The sequence below is a fragment of the Dreissena polymorpha genome, chromosome 13, assembly GCF_020536995.1.
Source record: "Dreissena polymorpha isolate Duluth1 chromosome 13, UMN_Dpol_1.0, whole genome shotgun sequence".
In the NCBI taxonomy this organism is placed as follows: Eukaryota; Metazoa; Mollusca; class Bivalvia; order Myida; family Dreissenidae; genus Dreissena; species Dreissena polymorpha.
This window is the reverse complement of record NC_068367.1, coordinates 5,631,162-5,642,407: the sequence shown is the minus strand read 5'-3', so window position 1 is coordinate 5,642,407 and position 11,246 is coordinate 5,631,162.

The window sequence follows — 11,246 nt, the reverse complement described above, 5'->3', positions numbered from 1 at the left end:
TATATATTTTTTTTTTCAATCTTATAAGATCATTGTGAATGTATAACAAAACACACAAGTCCAGTATGCTTTCTTCCGACTTTATACAACTCATCATTTTTCATAACTATTCTTCTGTTTTTCTTTTCTTTTCTCTTTAAAAAAAATATATATATTAGCATATCTTGTATAACATGTCTGAATTTATTGCTTTGTACAATCACTATAATATGTTATATGATCATATACATGTATACATTGTATGTATTATATTGAATAAAAAAAAAATTAATACAAAACACACTAATTGTTATGGAGGTTAATTACTGTTACAAACAGACTCAACCAACTCCCATAAAATTTTATAAATATTTGCTTTTTTCGCGTATAACTGCAGAGTTTTCATCTCCTGCGAAGATCATGAATTTAGGAGTGACAATTGTTAGTCTACAATAATTAGTAAAGACATGACATGGCATACTTTTAAAATTGTTTACCAACTGATCCTAATATAAAGGTTTAACAAGCGAAACTGAAATTGTTATCAATATGTTTAATAGCAGAGATGATGTGATATAAGAACACTTGTATGACAACTCCAGAAAAAATTAACAATGGTTTTTATTTCTGTTTCACATAAAGTACATTTATCTGTGTCACCTATTTTCATTTTGCAACAAATGTTTTTTGCTAGCATATTGAGAGTCAGTCTTACTTGGAACCATTGATTGTATGAATGTGGTTTAAATACCCATGCATGTAGACCATTCCGAGCTCTGAATAGTGAAAATGCTATTCCATTTTGCTTGACCTGTTGATATTTCATTGATGTGTGTTAATTTGTTTATTGGTGATAAGTTGGTTCCTTTTTCCTAGTCCCTTATTCCTTTTTCGAATAAGGAATAAGGAACTGTTCCTTAATCCTTATTCACGCGTCACATATTTGTTATTGGGTTTAAAAGAACAATAATGCAAACATTTTTGAAGTAAATCAAAACAAAATAACTCGAATACATTTACTTTATGTATTACGTTACATATTCATGTTGTTTTTTTACGCGCCTGTATAGGATTTCTTGTTTAAACCGAACCGATATTTTCTAATTCGAATACTTACTTCACATCAACAAAACCTAAAGCATACACTATCATTTTACATTTATGTGATAAAATCAATCTTGTACATTTAAACATGTTTGTTTTTATTTATAATCCACTTCCTTATTAGAAGCTGAATAAGGAACCAGTTTCTTATTCCCTATTCAAGCCGAATAAGGAACTGGCATTTTCTTACTTAAACATCAATGAAATTGATCCAATATTAACCACATATACATGAACATATTATTTATATATTGGTTTCTTATGTAAAATTCTAATTGCAATACATTTCTACTAAGTTTTAAGTGGTGATTATCCAGTTCCTTATTCAGTGTGAATAAGGAATAAGGAACTGGTTCCTTATTCCTTATTCAAAGCGAATAAGGAACTGGAATTTTCTATATATAATTTCTATTGAAATTCGAAATGAACCAACGAGACGAATAACTCAACGAAAATTATTGTAAATGTATGTCGGGTGCAACAAATATTAATTGCAGTACATTTCTACTTTGTTTCATTTAATAATAACACAGTTCCTTAATCGGTTTGAATAAGGAACTGTTTCCTTATTCCTTATTCAAATCGAATAAGGAACTTGAATTTTCATACAAAACAAAATATTAAAATGAACCAAAAATCGACATTTTATATTATTTGGTTAATTTAAATTTATGTTTGAGAAAGAAAGGAACTACCATTTCCTAATTATCCTCTTCATAATACTTGTTTTCAGCGTGTATAGTTACACAGAATATAACAAGAAATGTGACAGAATACGTCCATATAACAAAATATTGCTTTAATAGCCCACACTACATATTAAATATAACATATCCGAAAGTGATTTTCCGAAATACAGGCTTCCGAATAAGGAACTAACTATACGCCAATTCCTTATTCAGAGGCCATAATTTCGGATATTTAAATTCGGATAATTCTAGAAAAGCACAGCTATATATTCGTCAGTATTGGCTATTTTTAATGTAAGATTTTTTTGTAAATTTACATGTCTGATACAGTTCTTGAAGTTTTTTTCTGACCCTAACTTCTAGAGAAGACTTTCCGATAGTTGATTACCAGTCATGATTTAGCTATCCCATTCCGTTCTTTTAACTAAACAGTAACAAGGGGATATGATTAAGGATGCAAAATGATGTCAATGCGTCAACCAGTTCCTTATTCTGTTTTCAATACGAATAAGGAGCTATGTTAGAGATGTACTGTTCATGAATTTAATATCGTTTTTTCTAATACGATTTTAGGTGCTACCTAATTTACGGGCAAAAGCTTTTAAAGTTTTTTTGATAGCCATGTATTTTTTTTATAAATATATGGACATGATTGTGTTCAAAATATTATAATTGTTGCAATAATTAAGTAATACATCCAAAAAAATCAATCTTAAAACGAGTTACATGTTCCAAGCTTAAAGATCAAGCATCTAATAGTTTTTTTGTTTTCTAGCCACAGACATTTATAGCTGGTTCGGTGTCTGTGGTATAGTGGATGTGGTGTCTGCTAACTGGCTTAGTCACTGGGAGGTCTCTGTATTGATCCCTTAAGTGGGAGCATTCTTTAGATTACCCTAAAGACATACTATGGCATACCATTTGGGTTGAAAGTTAAGAAGACCTACAAGGTAAAAAGAGAAATGTACGTCGCAGTACAATAATTGTACGTCGACATAAATATAAAATACACTTCGAAGTATATATTTGTACGTCTAAGTACAATTTGTACTTCGACATACATGTTTGTACTTCGACGTACACATTTTCTGAACAGCCACTCAAAACACTTGAGCCGCTTTTCCTTCAGATTAATGTGTAATAAATGTTTAAAATCTCTTTTTTAATTGAGGACAAAATGAATAAAAATATCAGAATGGCAAAAATAACAACACAAAGAAGTTTCAAGTATTTAATACATTGAAATAGATTATATACAAATTTGAAGAAGATTCAATTGTTACCTTTTTAAAATTAAAATTATTCAGCATATTGTGAGTATTTATTGATCATGCGGGGCGGAGTATCACGACCGTCCAGCGCATTACTGTGTAGGAAATTCCCAACGGTAACCAAACAGTTACCAAGCATTAACGGGATAAATAATGTATAATAACCTCCCCGTTGGTCGTATTTTGTGATAACCATAACTTGCATAAGTCAGAGGTTAATTCCGCCACGCCAGGTCAATAAATACGCACAATATCTATGAGTTAGCGGTCGATAGTCGCATAATTTGGTATAAATTATAATAATAATAATGTTTAATAAATACGCACAATATCTATGAGTAAGCGGTCGATAGTCGCATAATTCGGTATAAATAATAATAATGATATTGTTCAATGTCAAATATCTCTAAAAGCAACAGATGTAAGGTGTCTTCTGATATGCTAACACTCAATGGTCGGTGAAAATTGTACGTCGAAGTACATTTCTCGTTCTACCTAGTAGGTCTTGTAGACTTTCGACGTCATGGTACGTCATATAGACACTAAGTACTGGTCCTACCCAGGAAACAGTTTGTTTCATCAAATGTCTCAATTCAACATGACAGCTTGCTAAAGCAGTTGCATTTAGCATACGGTACACTGATTTAACATAATCAAAATCATGTGATGTGTCAAATCAATTTTGATTGACAAATTTGACAGGATTTTTTTAATCCAATAAGTTTTAGACTGTCAAATAACACACACTACGTATTGAAAGCCATACCTGGAGCTTTCGTCTGTATATAACTGACTTCATCAGAAGAATGATTTCTACTGTTGGGAAACGTTAACACCACTAATTGTCTTCTTATTTATTATCAATGTATAATTATGTGTAACAGCATAACAACATACTTGTTTCGCAATTAAAATATTTAATAAATATAGGATCTGGCACGAGTTGTCATATCATACCATATTTTATTAAACGAGTTCAGGAATTTTGTTAGTAAGCGAGCCTTTGGCGAGCTTACTAACGAATTTCCTGGATGAAAAATATGGTATGATTTTACAAGGAGTGTCAGATCTTTTTTATCACATGCTTTTAAATGAGCAAATCTATTAAATATTTACGCAAACATAATGATAAATCCCGAAAGTTGTTTACATTTCGTGACGTCATTTGACGTTGCAACGTCATTTCAGCAAAATAACAAAATGCGATTGGTCAATAAACGAAAACTAAGCCAATGAAAACGCTTAAAAATGTTGTATTATACATGTGTAATAAAAAAATATGTAATGGTTGTATTACATGGGAAACAGGGTATAGCATGTGATAAATACAGGTATCTTGCAGGTTTCTAATTTTCTTTCGCAAACTATTGTTGAAAAGTTTAAATTTTGTCGCCACTAAAAAACTAGCCATTGTGTAGCAATTCTAAAATCACAGTCTAAACTGCAAATACTTAGCTCTATAGTTACAATTTGAATGCAAATATTAGAATGCATCATTTTTTTATTTAAACATTCAAATAACACATAAAACAGTACATATAAAAATTGGTATGTGGTATTGTGTGGAGATACAAAACACTTCACATCATTCATTTGCACATAAAATAATAGGTACAAAATAAGTAATACTAAAACACTGTCATCAACCTACAGTACAAGAATATTTACGTACTAGTATATGAAATTACAAAGTAGTGTTATTGTATTACCTTTTACAAAATTAACATTGCTGGTTTTGTACTAGCCATAAAACATTTATCATGGATTAACAAGTAACAACCAATTTATTAATTAAACAATAGAACGGAAATCATATTAATTGCATTATGCATTTACTAAACAAGCTATTTGCTACTGTTTAGAATTACACTATCTTACTAAAAATGATCACAGGTACTTAGTGCTTTTACATACTTGTGGTAATTTTTGTATTACTAGTTTGACATTTATTGGCAGACACTTGTCGATATACAGACAAAATTTGCATGGGAACTTTCATATTTTTTCAGCATAATTGCCTTCAAATTGTTAATTTAACAACCCTTTGACATTGTTTGCACATCTGATCTTATTATACCATAGCTGATTTTTGTTTATAGAAAGACATATATAGACTTTTCAAAGTTCTATAAAAGTTCACACATGTTCCATCCAAGTAAACCAACAGAACCAATAAAGATCACCACATATAATAACTGTGTGTATAGCTTGGAAATTTTGATAGTTCAGGAATCCCTCCTTTGTTGATTTCTGTAAACCAAAACGGTCAGTTTTGCTGGATAGAATGGCTTGTATGATGCCCAGCTCTTGCCTTTGCAGAACAGCTTCTAAAAACAGAAAACCAACAAATATCTTAAAATTTGATCAATAATGCAGACCATTTATAAATGTCTTGTTTTTTGTTGATTTCGAATCTGGAAGTTTTTTTTACGTTAGATTGTGGTACGAAAACCAACGGTATCGGATTTTGTGGCTTTAGGCCTAAACTAATCATAGTGATATGTAACCTTTAGGGATATCGGTAAAGTGCGAGCAGACGAGGTGTAAATACGTTAAAAATTAAAGCTAAAAGACTAAAAAGTTAGATCGGAATATCTTTAAATTTTGTGAATAAATGTGTTTCTGGTGGATAACAACGACAACTTACCAGAATATTGCTCATGATCACACGTAAAACTTCTTTCTGAGAGCGAATGGAAAATGCGTCACAAATTCTGACAAATAAACAGTAGGGTGTCGTTATAGAAATACCGCGAGAATATTGGAAGAATAGAGATGCCAACTATAATGTTTAAAACAAATAATTTTTTAACAAGCGTTTGTGATTTGTCAGGATAATAATAACAAAAAGATATCGAAAAGATCAAAGCAAATAAATTTGACAGAAAATTGAGATTCGGCAATATATTATAGACGGGTTATGTTCACCTAAATTGTGTTTGGTAAATACTGTCACTATATGTAGTGAACCAGTCTTCGGCTGAAGATGAGTATTCAGGGGAGATAATTGAGTAATGACTTAATTCTGGAACGGTTGCGAAGAAAAACAAATAATGCGAGAATATTTAGTGCAATTCGCTTCACAAATATGATGTCATTGAAATAATTTTTCCTGAAGTATGTATTTACATGTGATATAGCATATGTCAAAGTGTTTTTGATTTGTTCAAGGTCATAAATAGCATCATGAAAATATATGTCGCGTGGCATTTTTTTTAGACTCATCCCTATATGGTATTCTTATGTACTTTTATGGTCTAAATTTCCAAATGTATGAACGATCAACGTCCGCTTCGCGGGCATTTGCCCGTATTATACATTACGCAGCGTAAAATTTGGATACGTTCGAATGTTTGTATGTTCCTAATTTAACGGAATTTAAAATCAATTTACAAATACAAGATAAATTTTACACATTCTTATATCTGTATATATGTGCTATTTATTTAATATATAACAATATACAATTTTTCTAAACAATTTTGAAAAGATTTGTTGTCATGATGCGTTCAAATTTCTATCTATAACTTTATAAATTGTTAAGTCCCCAATCTGATTGCCATCGTTAAAATAAATCAAAGTTTTCTTTTTTCCGTGGCCCGTGATCATTCGTACAGCTGTACTTCTGGTTGGAATTCTTTACAGATATTAAACTTATATTAATTTTGATTAATTTTGAAAATGAGTTGCGTCTTAAATAAGTCAATAGCGAACAACTCAAGTGCCTTCAGCGCTTTGATTGTTTTATGTATCAGATAAATGTGGTCATATTTGTTAACTATTTAAAGATTTGATTAATGGAACGCTCAATCGACCGGGGGGGGGGTATTCTCTCTGGACAGGCGTAAATCAACTGACCGGATGTGTGTGCACAGTTCTTATGCTAGAATCTAAAATGATTTAATGCAACATTTTCTGAAAATTGTGAGAAAGTCAAATTATTTTTTAATAGATCAAAAATGGAAGTGTTGTGTTTAAAGTCAGTTTTAATTTGAAATGTATGTTGCAATTTAATGCAGAGAACCAATAACATATATGGAATAATTCAGTGTTCGAAACTGACTATTCTGAGTAAGAAGTTCTTTGGACTTCCTCGTTCTGAAATTTTGGAGTCCGATCATACTTCAGGAAGTTCAAAAATTATGACACTTTATGTACCGTATTTTTCGGTTTATGACACATCTTAACCATGAATTGTTAAATCCTCTTTCTCGTTTGGTTTCAGATCGAAGTTCAACGGGACTGCTGTTCAATCTGTGTTGTCATTTGTTATCTCAGATTGCAAAATTATTTTACACATGCCAGTAATATCAAAGCTTATTATTGTACATGTAATTTAAAAACATATAATTTTATATGATGCATTTATATATGCTTGCTTGTTGAGCTTCGGGATTTGTTGTAACAGCCCATTGCTTTATACATGTTTCCTATAATAGTTAACATAATACAACAAAGCCAACTAACCGCCACATAGCCCCTGCAATTATTAATTGATTGAGACATAGGGTTATTTACGCACAACTGATTCACAGTCGTTCTCATCCTCAGTGCATTGGGACCGTTAAACGTGCATTGTGTAAAGCTAGTCTTACAACCGAAAATATCTTAGTAAAAAAACGAGCAAGATTGGGTTGATTTAGAGTTCGAGAGCTTCTCTTATTGCTACTCGCAAGCACTGCGACAAGGAACCAAAATACATAAATTTCGGATTGTTTTGTTTTGTCAACGTGTTTGAGCAGAATGATAATTGGCTTTTTATCGGATATTAAAAGGTGCGGACATTCTGATCTCGCGTTACGGGATATTTCCATAATTCAAAGATTATTCCGTCGTTGTTAGTTTTGAACCCAGACACATGATTTGAGAAAACTTATAAGAAGAAAAGATGAAAATTATTTGAAGTTACACTCCAAATAGCAAACCCGTGACCCTTGCGGTTTTAAAGACAATTATTTTTGAAGTTATCGATATTTACTAAACAAGTCTTTATAAATAAGTTGAGTCCCTGGATGTGACAAGTTTTGAGCCCAGAGGGCATGATTTGAACACCTGTAGCAGTGGACTATAATAAGACGTTACATGCAAAATATCAAGCCTCTGGGCTCTGCTGCTTTAGAAACGATTTTCAAAGTGTTCACTAATACATATAATTAAACAAGTAACACATAGGGCTGGGTCAATTTTAACCCAAGAGGGATGATTTTAACAAAGTTGTTACAGGACCAGAATATGATGTTAAACAAAAATTAAATCCCTGCCCTAACGTTTTGAGAGAAAACTTTTTTTTTAATATGTAAGTCTTAAAAAATGACTTCATTATTTGACGTGGCCAGTTTTTACCCGATGGACGATATTTTAAAAAACTTGGTAGAGGACCACAATTAAATGATACCTGCTAATAACCAAAATTCTTGGCCTTGCGGTTTCAGAGAAGACGTTTTTAAGTGTTTGTTCCATTATTATAAAGCAAGTAACCCTCAGAGAGGGGCAAATTTTCACTACAGTGTATTATTAAAACACATTTAAACATTTCGGACGAACCGAACGATTAACAAGAGTGACTTCTATATAATCCCTCCCTAAGCTACTTTCACCTTAAGTCGTATTTTGGAACGGATATAATCAATTTCGTATTCAGTAGAAATATCATGAGTACAATTGTTCTGATTGTTTCATGATGATTTGACAGAACATTTGTCTTCTAGATTGTTCAAAGTTTCACCCGCATAAGGAATACGTCTAAGCCCAATGCATATTTTTCAGTAGACCTGAACCCGTTTCAAACTCGGCAGATACAACATTTAAAAAGCGTTCGTAGCAAGTTTCCTGAGGATTTGGTAAACATGTTACTTCTGGAGTGTTAAGCAATTTTTCATTTAATTTGACATGGTAACCAAGTTTATGAATGCAGTATTGTAATTTACCCAATTGTCATTAAGACCAATCTTCTTACAAATGTTCTTATAAATTGGAAATAAATATAATATCTTGTGTTAACAATGTATATTTTGATAGCGGACCATGTAAGAACGATGATTACAAATGTGCAAAATGTTATCTCAAAAGCTCGCTGTAAGTAAGTTGTGCTCATTAGATCTAAAAAAGACTCGTAATATATGACAGAGCACTGTAAACAGTGTTTTTATTTATAAAAAAATGTGAACAGACTGGGGTCCTTTGCGTTCCAAGTCGTTTCACTAAAACTGGTAAATGGAATTTCATTTTTTTGCTTACATAAACTATACAATTGACAATAAAAGTTTTTTCATCATTATAATACAATTATAAATATAAACAATGCATCTTCTCAAAACAAACGTGTAGACCAGACAGTGGTTTTCATCGGATTAAAGAAAAATACTATTCAAGTGCATAGTCACAATGATGTATAGTTCTGGTTTTGTATATGCTTCTGACATCACTTAGTTTTGATTGAACACTTCTCACTTTCAATAGACAAACTGTCTATAATCTTTCTTGTAAAGAGGAACTTGTACAGTTCTCAAGCAGTGGTTGAATTGTGCGGCTATGACATGGTACTAAAATTTACTTCTGCCGTATGTAGAGGGTTAATATTAAATTATTCCAATTTTAATGTGGCAATAAAAAATGCAAATTAAGGTTTGTGTAGACAGTGTTCGACAATGACTATTTCTGAGTAAGATATTTTTTAACAGATATTCTGATTTTACAAAACAAATGGATTTTTTATAATTCAAAGATGATTTTGAAGGAGTCCAACGGACATCTTTGACACAAAAACAAGGAGTCCGAGTCTCATTTCCTGGAGTCTCGGACCTACGGACTCCCGTTAGTGTCGAACACACACTGAATATGGATACATTTGGATTATTTTAGTGGAAGCAAGTTTTTGAAATGCATTTAAACAAGTTGTTTCTGTTTCTTTTGTATGTGTGTTTATTTTCAATCATAGTATTGGTAGTAAAACAAAATACTGTGAAACCATTATTATTCGTCCGACATTAATTTTCGCCTTTCCGTCCTTCGACCGATGGACGAATTCAAGATCCTAACGAACAATCATGTCCCATATTTGAAACAAAGTAATTCAGTCTTATTTGTTATAGGTAAGTTATAAGCCACTAGTATTTTTTGCAAATAAAGAAATAGTGAACAAAAACGAGTTATATTGCTTAATGCGTTCGACGGCATAAACGCTAAACCGTAGATCAATTTTTTGAACCTCCGAATACCCATATGCGGAAGCGCGCACCTTGTTTGTTGACTGGTATACTTATAATACAGATACACAGATGGTAATGATACAAAGAACATGAAACAGTCGACTATTCACACTCAAGTTAAATCCGGTTTTGACACAAAGGGTTGTTCATTATACAGTGTACTGACAACTGACATTTCTTGTAAAACGCGAATGCAATAAGGCTGTATCGAATGCGTCGACTTCGTTTAGGTATAATAGTGTTGATTAGCGCTAATTGTTAACAACTTATTACCCATTGTGTGTATAGTGTTTTTCAGGGGTGTTGCAGATTATACAGCCTACACGCGGCGAATCCGGATTAAAGACAATACTATTAAACGCAATTAAAATATGACGATGTGTGACCAACACCTGACTGAAATATATTCTGCGCAATATATTGGCAATTGGCTTCGTTGTTTAAAACACTCGTTAACGATTATTCAGTCCCACTTATCCGCTAATCATAACAAAGAAAGTGTCAATGACATAAAATAATAAGGGACAGTTACTATCACCTAAAATAACAGACTTGTTAATTGGTATATGCCAAATAAGGCCCACCTCCTGCAAGTGACTACCAAGTGTCACCTCTCTTTCCCCAGCACGATTTTATCGCAACCGCGTATTACATGTATTACAAACAAATCGGACGTTGTTTTTTTTTTCAAAACCAGAAATGGACGAATTTAAGAGCGGACGAAATAGTCATTTTTATGAAAAGGGCGAAATTTTGTGCCGACGAAAATAAATGGTTTCACAGTACTCGGGATAGCATGCGTGAAACGCCATCACGAGAGTCTCTTTCTTAATGTTAACAAACTCGTTGAGAATAAGTTCCCATCGATAACGTCCCCTATCACACTTTAATGAATAACTTTCTTAGTATTTTTATTGAACATAAAAAGAACAAGATATGTGTTTGTCAGAAACACTATGTCCCCTACTGCGCCGCTTTGAAGCTATATATTCGAC